At 32.9% G+C, this 16,025-nt stretch overlaps 1 long non-coding RNA gene across 1 annotated transcript; it reads left to right on the forward strand.

Annotated features, from left to right (window-relative positions):
- The first annotated feature begins 5,069 nt into the window (after positions 1 to 5,069).
- Positions 5,070 to 12,336, forward strand: LOC128239895 (uncharacterized). Its single transcript, XR_008261961.1, has 3 exons — positions 5,070 to 5,200; positions 9,385 to 9,527; positions 10,892 to 12,336. It is a non-coding gene; the product is annotated as an uncharacterized LOC128239895 (long non-coding RNA).
- The last annotated feature ends 3,689 nt before the right edge of the window (positions 12,337 to 16,025 follow it).

Raw genomic sequence — 16,025 nt, forward strand, 5'->3', positions numbered from 1 at the left:
ATTTAAAGAATATACGCAATAGTCATCTCGTCTCACATGCGGTCTCAGTTCAGTTTACCCATTTATACAACGCACTGCAAGTTCTGTGATCATTTCATACACCGACCAGTCAAAAACGTCCAAGCCAACGGGCTGTTATTCATTTTAAAATCTTATATCATTCAATTTGATTTCCAATATTAATCAGTCGGGTTCCAAGTTTACTTTGTGTTTTTTTGCAGTTTTCCGTTTCCAATAGGAACATCTCGGCCAGTATCCCAGAGTTATTAAGCGTGCCGGAGGTGGCCAAGTTGTTACAATTGTCTATCGCGAAGATTGCCGGAGATGTCCGAGTTGTTACAAATGTCTATCTCGAAGATTGCCGGCGATGTCCGAGTTGTTACAAATGTCTATCTCGAAGATTGCCGGAGATGTCCGAGTTGTTACAAATGTCGATCTCGAAGATTACCGGAGATGTCCGAGTTGTTACAATTGTCTATCACGATGATTGCCGGAGATGTCCGAGTTCTTACAAATGTCTATCTCGAAAATTGCCGGAGATGTCCGAGTTGTTACGGTTGTTCCGCTACAACGAAAGCACTGCAAATGAGTATATTAAGCATGTTAAGTCAAGTGATGAGTGTCGATAAAGATACCAACGTTATTATTAAACTGTCTGGGTAGACAAACGGATTAGATCTTAAATGGGGAAATCCTCCAAAAACAACTGTCAAAAATAAACATGTGGACTGACCCTTTAACAGTAAAATATATAGTAAATATACTTTTATTGTTAAAGCTGCACTCTCACAGATTGAACGTTTTGACAACTTTTTTAATTTATTGTCTTGGAACGAGCCAATTTTTGCGGATATCCATGGAAACCAGTGATATAAGACTGCAGACAAAAATTAGGTCGCAGATTTTTATATTTACGTTAAAAAATCCATGTTTTATGCATTTTTCTTAAACTGTTAGTAACGGTTTAAGCCATAGAACATTAATTTTCGAACGGAAATGTGCAAATCTGCGCTCTGGTCTTTTATCAGCAATCTTTTATCATTGGTTTGCAGATATTTACGCAAATATTTGCTCTTTCCAAGACAAAAAGTAAAATAGTTGTAAAAACGGTAAATCTGTGAGAGTGTAGCTTTAAAGAAATGGTAACTCCACTGTGGGAAATAATCTATTCTTCAACGAGTAAAATCATGAAAATATCTAAGGTAGTAATTTTATTGAATTTACTTTTGATTTAAGCCATAACTTAAAGTCATGCTGGAAAACCATCACTGAATCCCTCATTCGGAACCCATCAGCATTGTTATTATCGAAAACAACTTCGTATGTATGCCGGCACATCTGGTAGAAGTAGTTCGTAATATTTAGAAAAAATATTGTTAATCAAATGTACTTTTGGGCTTTAACCTGTAGATCTTAGTTTGAATTGATTTTCAGTATAATGTAATAAGTTCTGTTGAAAACGTAATTAAGATTCCAAAATTGAAGTAATTAAGTTTAACTGCTTAATTAAATAACAACGCGATCTACTTGGAGCGGACTTCAACAAACCATTTTATAGCAGAGTATGTTATAAACAGGACTTCCATTAAGAATTTGAATCTGGAAGTATGAACTTCCTGTCCATCAAATTTGGAAGTTTTTCACTGAAATGTGGAAGTTTAGGTCTCCTGAATAAGATATCTTTTTCCACTATTTTTCAATTAGTATTTAAAATCAAATAATTTGCAACATTAACTTGCCAAATTCACATACTTATACTCTAATGATTCATCTTTCTTAAAGACTGATTGAACTTGTGACCTTAAAATCAATATTGACACCAGGTTTTGATATTTTGAACTTCCAAGCTTTCAACTTTAGAAGTTTACTTAAAAATTATGGAAGTTTTTGTACTTCCAAGGAATCAATTTTGGAAGTTTTAACCCATTTCTAGGGAGTAATATACTTCCAAACTTCCTTTAACGGAAGCTCTGTATAAACCGCCCATATACATCCGAGGTTGTTTTTCATTAAAATTGCCGAAGAGATTCATATGATCTTCCGCTTTACAATTCTTTGAACTTGCTTTGACCTGAGCAAACCCATTAGCATTCTTCCAATGAGCCAGAGGGTTAAAAACTTCTGACACTTGGAATGTTTGTACATGTATATTAAATTATTTGCAAATAAAACCATTGCAATTTTCTGTTGTAATGTTGTGTTTAATATCTTGGTTAGAATATAAATAAAAAGCATTCAGAAGCATAAGAATGCTATTATTATTATTATTATTTTTTTTTTATCAAAATCGGGGTTTATTTATTAATTTGAAAAAGTAAGTTATGTATACAATATAAATCAGTCTTGTCCCAACAATAAAAATTTATTCTTACAAATTCTTGAAAGATATTACAATTACATAATTGTATATTTAAACCATTCTTCTCAGAAGGCAATAGCGGCGTTCCATATGCGCACATCATTTTTTTCTAGTGATATTTTATCATTTCGTAATAAATAAATTGAGATGAATGGGCTTGTAGTTTTATATTAATTATAAGTCCTAAATAACATTAACGGAACGTACGAATAAATTAAAATCCGTGTCTCTCATCCATTTTTCAAATATTCTTTCGTTCAGACAGATGCAGTTTTTTTTTCTTGCATGCAACTTTTCCTTTAAAAAACACACACTAAGGGGCCGGCTAAATTATTATTAAAATGATTTAAACAAATAGTACCACATTTCAACAACTCTATTAGTTCTTTATTTGGTATCAAATCAAGACCATTGCTAGTTGTTACAACGCACTGTACTTTAAATCATTTGTTGGTTTGAAACAGAGGATAAAAGTTATATGATCATGTTAATACATGTACATGTTTTAAAAAAGCAATTATTGAAAATGAGCAAAGAATTGATGTTCCGCCCGATTTGATTTGATTTTGAAAACCACAACTTGGCAGTGTACACAAAGCATCACCGCTCTCGTCAACGTCACAAGGCAAGTGAAAAGTGGCAGGTGGAAAAAAGAAGACTGGGAACCGGATAGCAATAAAGGTAGTATTTTTACGTTGACATGATCATTTACTAACAGGCCTAACATTTTACTTGTTTCGGCTTACCCCCGTCACCCACGAAACCATAAAAAAACAACAAACAGCTAGGCAAGGTAGGCATACTTTTAATTATATTTGTAGGACAGGGTTTCTGTACGTAACCGACTTATATCAGGGTATAAACATGTTATTTTTTCCTCTAAAATGGAAACACATTAAAAGACTAATGTATATTCATTTGTTTAAAATATGTTATGAACAATTTACAATCCCTTTGATATGATTTCATTTTATACCTCATTCATGATATTAATACTATTATGTTACCTTTTCCTTTTGTTCTAAATTTGTTGTGGATTTAAAAATTTAAACTGTCGCCAAGGTAATGACCTTATTGGCATTTTTAGACGGCATCTGATTAAGTTATTTAAAATATTGTTAACCCATTGTTTATATGAATATTTGATCAGGTAATAAAACAGTTATTTCTTATTGATCACTGGAGTAATAAGACAGTTATCACATTGATTTTGGGGTAACAGTTTTGACTATTATCCATATATACATGAAATACCTCTTCAGAGATGACTTCGGCTCTAGTATAGTTCTTGATAATTATCTTACCGTGTTCATCAATATATACATTATTAAATGTATTGCAAATATATATATATATATATATATATATATATATATATATATATATATATATATATATATATATATATATATATATATATATGTTGTGGTGTTCACAAAACATATTAAGGCATTTCCCCCTAGTTGATTATGAATTGTATGCAATACATAGAAATTTATATTTAAAACTAGTGCTTTTTTAATTTGACTTTGACAATTAGAGGAAATCGTGTTAAGTTAAGAAATTGTTTTAATGTTCAATGAATACCAGCCTAGTTTTCCGTGTGCTCATTTTTAAGGCGCATTAAGTTTACATGTTCTATCATAATATATCCATATTATTTATGTTATATTCGCTAAGCGAATATACACATTCAAACTTAACATAGCATAGTAATAAAGCATTTGTTCTGCATGAATTGTATCCACACTCTATGCTATATAATACAAAAACAACATTCAGCTGAAATATCCCGATGTTAGGAATTATTAGGAATCACGTCCCCAGTCTAAACCGCACGCTACTCCGTACTCTTTTCTTAGCGCCATTTATGACCATTTTTAAGGGCAAGCCCGAGGTATGAACTCGTCGAGGTGTGATTCTTAAACATTCACGTGGCGGTTGAGGAAATAATGGACGTTATCAACATGTATGTAACGTTTTTTGCCGAATTAAAATATTTAACCATCTCGTAAAAACCCAAGGATTAGTTTTACTTAATTTTATACAGTTTCTTTAATTGACAAAAAAGATCGTCTATCTTAGGTACCATTATAATCTGAAGCCGATCACTTGGCTGGTACGGTACGTGGCTTTTTTCCTTTTTTGTAAATTTAATTGATATTGATATGATTGTTAAATCCGTGTAGACATGTATTTTATTCACGGAAAAACACCGATTTTAATTTAAATAATCAATTAGATACACATGCAATTGTTCTAATAACGTATAATGCAGTTAGTCTTGTATATTGTGAATTGTTAAGGACGCTAAAACCAGATTATCGGTCAGTATTTTCATTCATCAGTGGTTTAATAATGATTAATCTAACGCATAACACTCTGGTGAACGAGAATGGCGGTCAGTGGAGATGTTTTAATTTCGCGTCCGTCATGTCAAAACATAGCTCATTGAGCTTTAAATGTTTCTTGTTATCATCTACCCGACTTTAAGTCAAGGTATATTTATTAATAGTTTAATTTGGCCGGTCACGTTTGGGTGTAGGGATACGACATTCGGAGCTCCTCGGCCATTGTTTTCAAGAACACCAATCGTAACAACTCGGCCATCTCCGGCAAGCTTCGAGATAGCCATATCTTGATACTAGCCGAGGAATTCCGATTGCAAAAACACGATAAAAATGACCGAGCAGTTCCGAATGACGATTACCTGAACTTTGCGCATGCGTGGCACATGACCTTCCGCCATAAACAAGATGAAACTCAAATCCTTCGCTTCGTCGCATTTAGGGCAGATGTGTGATACAGAAGCCTAGCTGGGACTACGTTCTACATATTCATGTGCGTTCAAATTAAAGTATCAATAGATGGACTAAACACGAAATCTCTGTTGTTAACGGAAATTTGCGACTTTTTTTACCTGTGTTAAAATATTATTCAGGTATACACAGGTATCCTTCTCATAGCTGCCTGACACTTCAAGTCAAGTAATATTTATTCATAAAGACGGGTTAACAACATATAGAAACACAAGCTCTTTGTACAAATATCAAAAGGAAATAGTATGTTCACCTGCAAAAATAAAGATACTGTATACCTATTAAAGCAAGGCAAATTAATCAAATTAAAATTGTTTTTGTTTGTATTTATTATTTAATAACTATATTACAGACGAGTCTGGACCTGTTGTATTATTAATTATTTGCATGGATTGGGCCTAGTCCACCTAAATGGCCGTCAACGAGTCTTTTGACGATTTTTTTAATATGGCAGACTCGTGACGTCCACCATCCCAGCAAAAAGTAGCAAGCGGTCCTTGCGCAGAGAATCCTCACGGCCACAATTTTGAAATTATCTCTGTTATAAATTCAAATTTCTACGAAAATATTATTGCCTACTATTAACACATATTAAGTTATGTCAGTATGCCCAAAACACATGTTAAGTTATCATAAAACACTTACAAGTGTCGATTGTTTATCGATTGTTTATCAAGTATCCCGATATCGGTAAATCTGGGACAAATCTGACTGGTTGTGTACATGTATAACGGTATTTGTGACCCATAATATATTAATGTGAAAATAACAACTCTAATGACAAATTTAATCCATTTCAGATCACTGTCGGATAAAAATTGAACAACTTTGTCATTATTTTTCAACATCAATGCATATTATTACAGTATATCATTTCGCCCGTTATTAAATGGTAGAGAGTTGTAGCGTTACAGGGATACATAAGAAATGTCAAAATAATAAAAAAGGTATCCCTGATCGCTCATTATTGTAGCTAGGATTGGGCCAGTTTCTGTCTGGAAACATTCTCTTTGGCTTTAGATAAAACAAAGGGCTTCCTAGTCAAAAAGCCCCCAAGTTAAATAGCCACCATTTTGGTCAAATAGCCCCGAAAAAAACTCCCCCAACTTTTTTATTTATGTATGTAAACAGTATGCATACTTATGTTATTCCAAATCATTTTTAAACCTTCATTTTTACAAAATGAAGTGTAACTAACATAATTTGTATATTAATAAATCTGACATTTTTTCCAAGTAAGAATATCAAATGTTTTAAAATGTTACTTATAAATTATATATTTTTACATCAAATCTACATTTTAAATGTTTCTAAGCCATAAGTTTTTTTAGTGTTTTCTTTATTTGAATATTGCTAATGCAGCAAAATTATGTAACAACAAGAATATATAATTAAACTTTTTTTTTAATTTGGAAACAGTTTACATATTATTCACATCACATTTACAATGTATGGTAAAATTTTCATTACACAATACAATATACATTAACATAGATGATGAGTGTTTATTATATGTCAATAATTAAGTTCTTATGCAGATGTCACTGATTTTCTGTTAAAATCTTAAAAACATTACAACTTACTTTCAAATATTACAGCTTGCCTTTAAATAAAATAAAAAGGAATGGGGACTATCAGGCCAAATTGGGGGCGTTTTGACAATTTTTTTCCAAGTTGGGCAATTTGACCAAAAGTGTGGGGGCTATTTGACCAGAATGGGGGCTATTTGACCAAAATGGGGGCTATTTGAACAAAATGGGGGCTATTTGACCAGGTTCCGAAACATATCTTTAAAAAAAAATGGGTAGGGAGATATAACAGGAGGTGTAGTCCATATAAACAGCCACTAAGGTGTCTTTGACGATTTTTGTTTTGGCGACTCTACGCGTCCATATCCCACTTGTTGTTTTCCTAGCCAAGAATGACAGATCCCAGCACTAAGTAATTTGAGCGTAAGATGATAGATAGTTAAAAAATTGGCGATGCTTTGTTGACAGATCAATTTGAGTTTCATGAAACACTTATGTGTATTTATGAGAAAGGTATTGGCTTAAAATTATTTATGTGTAACTTTTGTGTTTCCATTTAACAATGCAGTGTTAAATATTGTGGATTCTCTATACACATATTATTGTGGCTACAGGAGGTGGTGTTGGGAGGGGTAGAGTGTGCAACTTTAGAGACAATATTATTTAAGAAAGACAGATATTTTGGATTCATTTTCTAAGTATGAAAATATAAATGACACATCACAGTCAATGGCATTATTTTAACTTTAATGAACTTGATCGAGTTGCAAATAAATTGACAATAAATAAATCAGTCAATGACAAATCAACAAGAAATTTATTTTAATTATAAATCCATCAATCAATGACAGATAAACTATAAATAATTTAAGTAGGTACATCAAATTTCACATTTCGATATGAAAATTGATATTTTAAGATCAGAGTTTTGTTAACTGGTTAAAATTATTAGATTCATAAGCAGATTATTGAATGGAATATTTTATTATTAACTGCATAATTTACTTTCTTTTTTGGTTTATAGATTCTTCTGTATTGATGTTTAAGGGGCATCGCTTTTGAACTGAAATTTGATTGGGTGCTCTTAAAAGTAAAGAAAAAGTTTCGCGGTTTTTCATTAGAACATTTTTTCTTTGAGTTGCAAGTTTATAGAAATTTTTTCCCTTGACCGTATCCACATTGCGGAGTCCTCCAAATGATATCTTCGAGATTTTTGCGACATACTGCAAATTTGTGCAGATTTGTGCATACTGCAGAAGTGTAAACATGGAAAACTGTCTACAATGTTCAATTTCGGAACTTGAATATTAAAGAACTTGAAACTTAAAAGATAAACAAACCTATAGGGTACAATACTAAAAAGCTTGAACAACCTGAGAAAACTAAATGGAGGTACATGCAGCAGTGGTGCTGTGCGAAGTACAGTAGATTCAAAGGGGTTAATCAAGGGGCATAGTATGCCGTTATGTTAATTAAAGCAACTTCTATTTCACTTACTTGTTTTATTATTTTGACCAAATATGAGTGCACTTGAAAGTCATTCATGTATCCCCTGACATTTCTATTTGCTGATTTTGTGATATTTCTAACCTGCCAAATTTCAAATATCCAAGTGGCTTGTAACTGTCAAAGTATTGTCGGGAGAGGATTTTTTTCCCATAGAAAGCTTTATTCTGGGGTCGTCCACAGGACACCAGGCCTTTGCTTGGCTTTCAGCCCTCAGCAAAATAATTTCTATTAATAAAACTATTTCTCACACACGGATATAAAAAGTTTCTTTGTATTTATATTCATATAAAGGCTTGATATTCAAAAAGATGGAAGAATTAATTATCTGAAGGATTCAATTTTTCCCAAGCTCATTTAAAGGCCGGGACCGTTGTTCGCATGAGTGCTAATGGTGTTTTTGTATTGGCTTATTGATAACTGCCACTTGGACTAGTACTGCTCAGGATGGTTACTTATTATTTAGATTGTGACAATAAACAACTCGTTAATTTCCTCACCACAATTTGTACATCATTATAATGCAAATATACTAATTATGTTTCAAATACACATTAACAATTATACCTGGTAGATAAATGATAAATTTCGAACACAAGTAACAACAGCATTTCAAAATAAATTACAGGATCAGAAACAAATTCACTATTTTTACATTTTTTTTATTTTTTGACTTAGAAATGGCATTTTTTTGCGTAATTATCTGCGAACCAATGATATAAGCTTGCTGACAAAAACTCAGATCGTAGAATTTCATATTTCTGTTCGAAAATTAACATATTTCTGTTCAAAAATTAATGTTTTATGGCTTAATGGTTTAAGAAAAATGCATAAAACATCTGTTTTTGAACTGAAATATAAAGATCTGCAATCTAGTTTTTTGTCAGCAGTCTTATATAAATGGTTTCCATGCATTTTGCAAACATTGGCTCATTTCAAGATAAAAAATAAAAAGTTGTCAAAGTGCAGCTTTATGAAGGATGGGCCTCTTTTGCTGCCATTTTAGGTTTTGTTTTCCATTTGGAAGTGGCTGAAATTGGCCTCTGCTTAAGAAGGTGAAGATTTAGCCCTGTTTTGTATGCTGCATTGCATCCAAACTATATTTTTAAATAGAGACTCTATAATTTTTAAATAGAGACTCTATAATTATAAATAGAATCTTTTTTTTCAGTTCATAAGCAAAGAAGGCATACATCACATGACATGATCACGTGACAACATTGAACAGTCTTAAACAGCTAGTATGAAGGGACCCCAGTGTGTGGTCAATGATTGGAATCTGACAGCTGACTGGAACAAACATTTAATCTTCAGGTAACTATCAACAGACTTCTGCTGTTTAGAACTGCACTCTCACAGATTGGCCATCTTAACAACTTTTTTATTTTTTGTCTTGGAAAGAAATTTTTTGGCATAAATATCTGCAAACCAATGATATAAGATTGCTGACAAAAAATCAGATTGTAGATTTTTATATTTTTGTTTGAAAATTAAAGTTTTATGTCTTTAACCGTTACTAACGGTTTAAGAAAAATGCATAAAACATCATTTTTGCACTTAAATATAAAAATCTGTTATCTGATTTTTGTCAGCAGTCTTGTATATCTTGTTTCTATGGATTTTCGTAAGAATTAGCTCGTTCCAAGACAAAAAATTAAAAAGTTGTCAAAATGATCAATCTGTGAGAGTGCAGCTTTAACCCTTCAGCATTTTTTTTTAATTAAAACCATGTTATTTATGTCTTTCCCAGTCTATGCATAGGGAACAATATTCTTTTTAATTCTAATTTCTGACTTTCCTCCAAGGTCAAATCTCATGGAACCATATGAGGCCAACCTGGGGACTCTACATTTGTCATTTTCAAAAGCAACTTTCTAGTTTTCCCCCTTTTACAATTCATAAACATTTTTTCATTTGAAACTTATCAGTTAGGCTTAAGGTTGATTTCTGATTTATCAGTTGCAGTCAAGTCCAGAGGCCCTTTTAAAATTCTTTGCGGGTTTGCATAATTGTGGATTTTTATATAGAAGGGCTTTTTGAAAAAAAATGATGTATGGCAATAATATTAAAAATCAGGTTTGTCAAGTGAATAGTCTAATTTAAATGACTAATCAACATACATTTGTTTATTAATACACACAAGAAATTATTACAATATCATTTATTTGCATCTACTTCTGAAATGAGTATAAAAATGCACTAGGTCAAAGCTTTATTATAATTCAGATTATGTGGATTAAACTCTTATATATTAAGGTAACATTCACAGAAAATGTTGAGAATTGCTTAATTGAACTTCAGACAAATCAATTTTTATCTAGTTTCAACTGCCAAATTATGAAAATGATAAGTGTGAAGTTAACATGAATTGTTAATCATATTGTTAATTTCAATAAAAAATATATATTTTGTTATTGTCAGCATTTCATTTTGTGAATGCAGGTTGGTGCGCATGCTGGCCAAAAAGTAGGAAAAATGTTCTAATAGAAAGAACAGGGTGTAGAACCCTTCTATGACTCAGGGTCCTTTTTAAGAACGGGCTGTCGGCCAAAAAGTAGGGTTCTTATGACTTGAAGGTTTGGTTCAAATTTGCCCTTAAAAAATTTCCATCCAGAAAAACAACCCCAAATTGATGTTTTATATGACCAATTAATAAGTTTTGTGTTTTATTATTTCAGGTGAAAAAGAGATGAAAACATGTCTATCAATCAGAGTCAGCATTTGAAATGGAAACACTGTCCAGATAAAAGTTGAAGCTGGCTTGAGGGTACAGAGATAGAATGGGATATTAAACATGAAGTAAGAAGAAGATGATTTTATACAACAGAGGTAGGAAGCAAATCTTGAATGTGATTATAAACATCAGAAGTAGAAGTCGAAGCTGGCATGAAATATTATACAACGTTACTTGAAGTCGGGCTGGCAAATGGAGAAGAGATGGCATGTGATATTATACAACTATACAGTTACTTGAAGTCGGGCTGGCAAGTGGAGAAGAGATGGCATGTGATATTATACAACTATACAGTTACTTGAAGTCGGGCTGGCAAATGGAGAAGAGATGGCATGTGATATTATACAACTATACAGTAACTTGAAGTCGGGCTGGCAAATGGAGAAGAGATGGCATGTGATATTATATAACTATACAGTTACTTGAATTCTGGCTGGCAAATGGAGAAGAGATGGCATGTGATATTATACCACAATACAGTTACTTGAAGTTTTTTAAATTTTGATGATACCATTATGAAAAAAAGCATTTAAAGTATCACACAACAATCTTTCTATGATGAAAACACCAGCTGGTTCCTGAAACAGTATGATAAATTACCAACGATCAAGGCTATGCAGAATCATCCATGGCTGAGGATGGAAGCGATATTTTCAGCAAGCTGAACTGAGAAGCAGTAAATATTGCTGATGTATTAACTGTGTAATTGTGTGTTCCTGTAAACCTGAGGCTCCAACGACACTGGAATTAGGACACAACAAAGATGATCAGTTTGCAGACAGGAGGGAAGTTTTCTTTTATATTGTTGGAGGGTTGAAAGTTAGTAGGTTGCTTTTACTTCTCTATTTAATGACACTACGAAAATAAGAACCTGTTCTTTCACACCTCCACCCTATTGATTTAGATCCATTATACAGATCTCAGTTTTATCTTTACAGTGATTCATTTTCAAATCTGCTGCAGTGCATCCCTCCCATATTTCGCATCCATATGTCTAGCAAAAAAGTTTCAAGCATTACTTTGTACACAAATTACTAAGTTAACAGTGCATTCTAAGATGAACATATTTGGGAAAAAAATGTTCACTTTAAAGACATAAAATGAGTAAATGACTGGAGATATGTTGCAAAATGAATCACTGTCTTATTAATCTATAGAAAAAGTTACAAGCTTTTGATCAAAAATATGACTTACAGATTGGGTTTTTAGAAAAAGTGAATAGTTAAGAAATGTTTAAATCAAGTAGAAAACAATGATTGAATTTTTTGAGGTCCTTTTGGCTATAATTTAAGTGATTGTTGTTTTTGGTATGTCTTATTAACAGAACTGTGAAAACCCGAAATCAGAAAAAATATTTTGTAATCAATTTGCGATTAAAAAGACCCTCTGAAATTCAATCACTCTACTCTATTTGCTGTCTGTTTTCTTGAAGTTTGGTATCTCTGACATAACTAATTTTTAGTCACTTCAGGTTTTTAATAATTCTTATATTTTTGGTTGTCATTTTTCTTGAAGTTAGGTATCTCTGACCATACTAGCTTTATGGCTTTTTTAGAATTTGATTTATATTTTAACTAGCACTGTTTTATGAACATGACCAGAGGCCATTGAATGGTAAATAATGTGATTGTGAAAGATCTTAAACTTTGGACTCTCGAAAACTGCTTAAAAGTTAGGCTTTGGAAATTAAGGCAAATGCTTTCAGTTAGAAAATCTGAAACATTTTATGTAGCGAAACGTGTACAGTATCATCAGCAAAATTATGATGTGAGATGACAGAATTTATTTTAACTTCTGTGCAGCAAGATCTCTAGTTGGAGTTATGAATCGAGTCCAATTTCTACCCTAACTTTGAGAACAAATCGTCTTGGCCTGTGTCTTCAACCTTGATGTCCAGTAATCCATTGGGCTTTCGATTTAGTTCAGGTCTCCCTGAACTGTTGCCTGCAGTTTGGGGTCTGTGAATTGGCCCCGCTGTTGGTTTTGCCCTTCATTTTGGGGACCAGACCTCAAGTTTGCTGCTGGTGTCTCCGTGGGATTGGTGTTTGCCTTCAATTTTGGTGTGACCCCCTAAGTCTATTGTCTGGGCCCAGAGAACGGTCGATGCTGGACGTACATGAAGAACTGATTCAATCAGAATACCCGTTTTATGAAAAGGTAAAAACATAAAACATGATTGTGCAAATATAACCCCGGCCCCCAACACACACACAGAATTTAATAGACATATACCGCAAATGACTGATTATAAGACACATTTTCCAAACAAAAGCACAGTGAAATGAAAAGCAACACTCCTCGGATAAAAATAGGACATAATTTCTTGTGCATATCTTCTTGCGGCCCCCTCGACCCCCGCGAAAAAGTGGCGACAACTTTTTAGAACCCAGGGGGAACCCTGTATTTCCTTACTTATTCCATTTGAATTCAAGTAATGGAAGATGTAAATAAAAGTAGTGTAGGATAAAAAATGAGATAACAATATAAATTTAAAAATTCTGTTATCAAAGGGCATTGCTGCAATGTATTGCTGGTTATTTAAAATGGCCAAAGTATAATGCATAATACACATTTCAGTTGTTTTATGGGAAGCAAAACTCACTGCTTTAAACAGCATCTAGCTGTGGCCGACTTTGACTATGCCATTGAAGATTTTCTTTTAATATTGTGAGTACAAACTCTAAAATTGCTTGAAGAACCAGCTGCTTTAATGGCTTTTTTAACATTGATGAGTTATGGACCTGCCCTTGCATGTTCAAGCTCAAGCTGCTCCTGCTCAAAAATCTCAAATAGTTGGATGACTAGTCTCTTTTGGACATGTCTAAACTAAAAGTGCACTTAAAAGTTTCGTTTGGGGAGTTTAAGCACTAAATCCTTTCAATACCAGCACTTTGTTAAATGATGTTTTTGGTGATGATGGTGCAAGTGATAAAAAGAGGATTTGAGAAGTGATTTGCCTGCCTCCTTCTTCTCATCCTCATCAATACATACACATGTACTATATTTTTTTATTATTATGCCCAATATCATATGATTCAATTCCATCATCAAATAAAATATCTCGTATCATCCAAACTTTGTTTTTTTCATCAAATTCTTTTAGCATGTCGTTGAAGTAAAGTTCTATTTTATGTTCATCGTCCCTGATGCAGTCATGATCTTTTTGAGAGAGGAGATCCATCTGATACCCATAGCATGGTCGTCTTATCTTGATGCCCATTATATTGCACAATTGGTGCTTTTGCGAACACAAAGTCAGTTTAAGAGTTCAAAAGCAAAACACTTGTCAAAAACTTAGGTATAAATTCCTGTTTCCATAGTATTATTGTCCGTCTTTATTGACTCGCAGTAAAACACATGTATTCAACATAGCATTTATTTTCCTTTTTGCAGTTAAAGATTCTTTTGAACAACATGATTGAAGAAAAAGTCGATCTTCAATATGATTGATTGTCAACACCATTCTTTACATATTTCAACATCAATTCTTGGTTTTCATAACTTCTTGAAAGTCTTACTCTAACGAATGGTAAAACACGCATAAAACTAGAATCAAATATTATGTGTCAAAACCTTGTCACAACTTCCCCTGTCACATGAAATCTTTGCTACTGCACTGAAGATAGTTATCAAACAACATGAGCGAACGAACATGAAAAAGTAATTTAATACGAAAGTAACAAATTACTAAAATAGACATCATTTAACACGTACAATGTATATTTATTTGATAAACAGCGTAGCTTTAAACAGCATCTAGCTGTGGCCGACTTTGACTATGTCATTGAAGATTTTCTTTTAATATTGTGAGTACAAACTCTAAAATTGCTTGAAGAACCAGCTGCTTTAATGGCTTTTTTAGCATTGATGAGTTATGGACCTGTCCTTGCATGTTCAAGCTCAAGCTGCTCCTGCTCAAAAATCTCAAATAGTTGGATGACTAGTCTCTTTTGGACATGTCTAAACTAAAAGTGCACTTAAAAGTTTCGGTTGGGGAGTTTAAGCACTAAATCCTTTCAATACCAGCACTTTGTTAAATGATGTTTTTGGTGATGATGGTGCAAGTGATAAAAAGAGGATTTGAGAGGTGATTTGCCTGCCTCCTTCTTCTCATCCTCATCAATACATACACATGTACTATTTTTTTTTTATTATTATGCCCAATATCATATGATTCAATTCCATCATCAAATAAAATATCTCTTATCATCCAAACTTTGTTTTTTTCATCAAATTCTTTTAGCATGTCGTTGAAGTAAAGTTCTATTTTATGTTCATCGTCCCTGATGCAGTCATGATCTTTTTGAGAGAGGAGATCCATCTGATACCCATAGCATGGTCGTCTTATCTTGATGCCCATTATATTGCACAATTGGTGCTTTTGCGAACACAAAGTCAGTTTAAGAGTTCAAAAGCAAAACACTTGTCAAAAACTTAGGTATAAATTCCTGTTTCCATAGTATTATTGTCCGTCTTTATTGACTCGCAGTAAAACACATGTATTCAACATAGCATTTATTTTCCTTTTTGCAGTTAAAGATTCTTTTGAACAACACGATTGAAGAAAAAGTCGATCTTCAATATGATTGATTGTCAACACCATTCTTTACATATTTCAACATCAATTCTTGGTTTTCATAACTTCTTGAAAGTCTTACTCTAACAAATGGTAAAACACACATAAAACTAGAATCAAATATTATGTGTCAAAACCTTGTCAAAACTTCCCCTGTCACATGAAATCTTTGCTACTGCACTGAAGATAGTTATCAAACAACATGAGCGAACGAACATGAAAAAGTAATTTAATACGAAAGTAACAAATTACTAAAATAGACATCATTTAACACGTACAATGTATATTTATTTGATAAACAGCGTAGCTTTAAACAGCATCTAGCTGTGGCCGACTTTGACTATGCCATTGAAGATTTTCTTTAAATATTGTGAGTACAAACTCTAAAATTGCTTGAAGAACCAGCTGCTTTAATGGCTTTTTTAGCGTTGAGGAGTTATGGACCTGCCCATGCATGTTGCCTTGCTGAGCTCAAGCTGCTCCTGCTCAAAAATCTCAAATA

The sequence above is a fragment of the Mya arenaria genome, chromosome 7 (genome assembly GCF_026914265.1).
Source record: "Mya arenaria isolate MELC-2E11 chromosome 7, ASM2691426v1".
Taxonomy (NCBI): Eukaryota; Metazoa; Mollusca; class Bivalvia; order Myida; family Myidae; genus Mya; species Mya arenaria.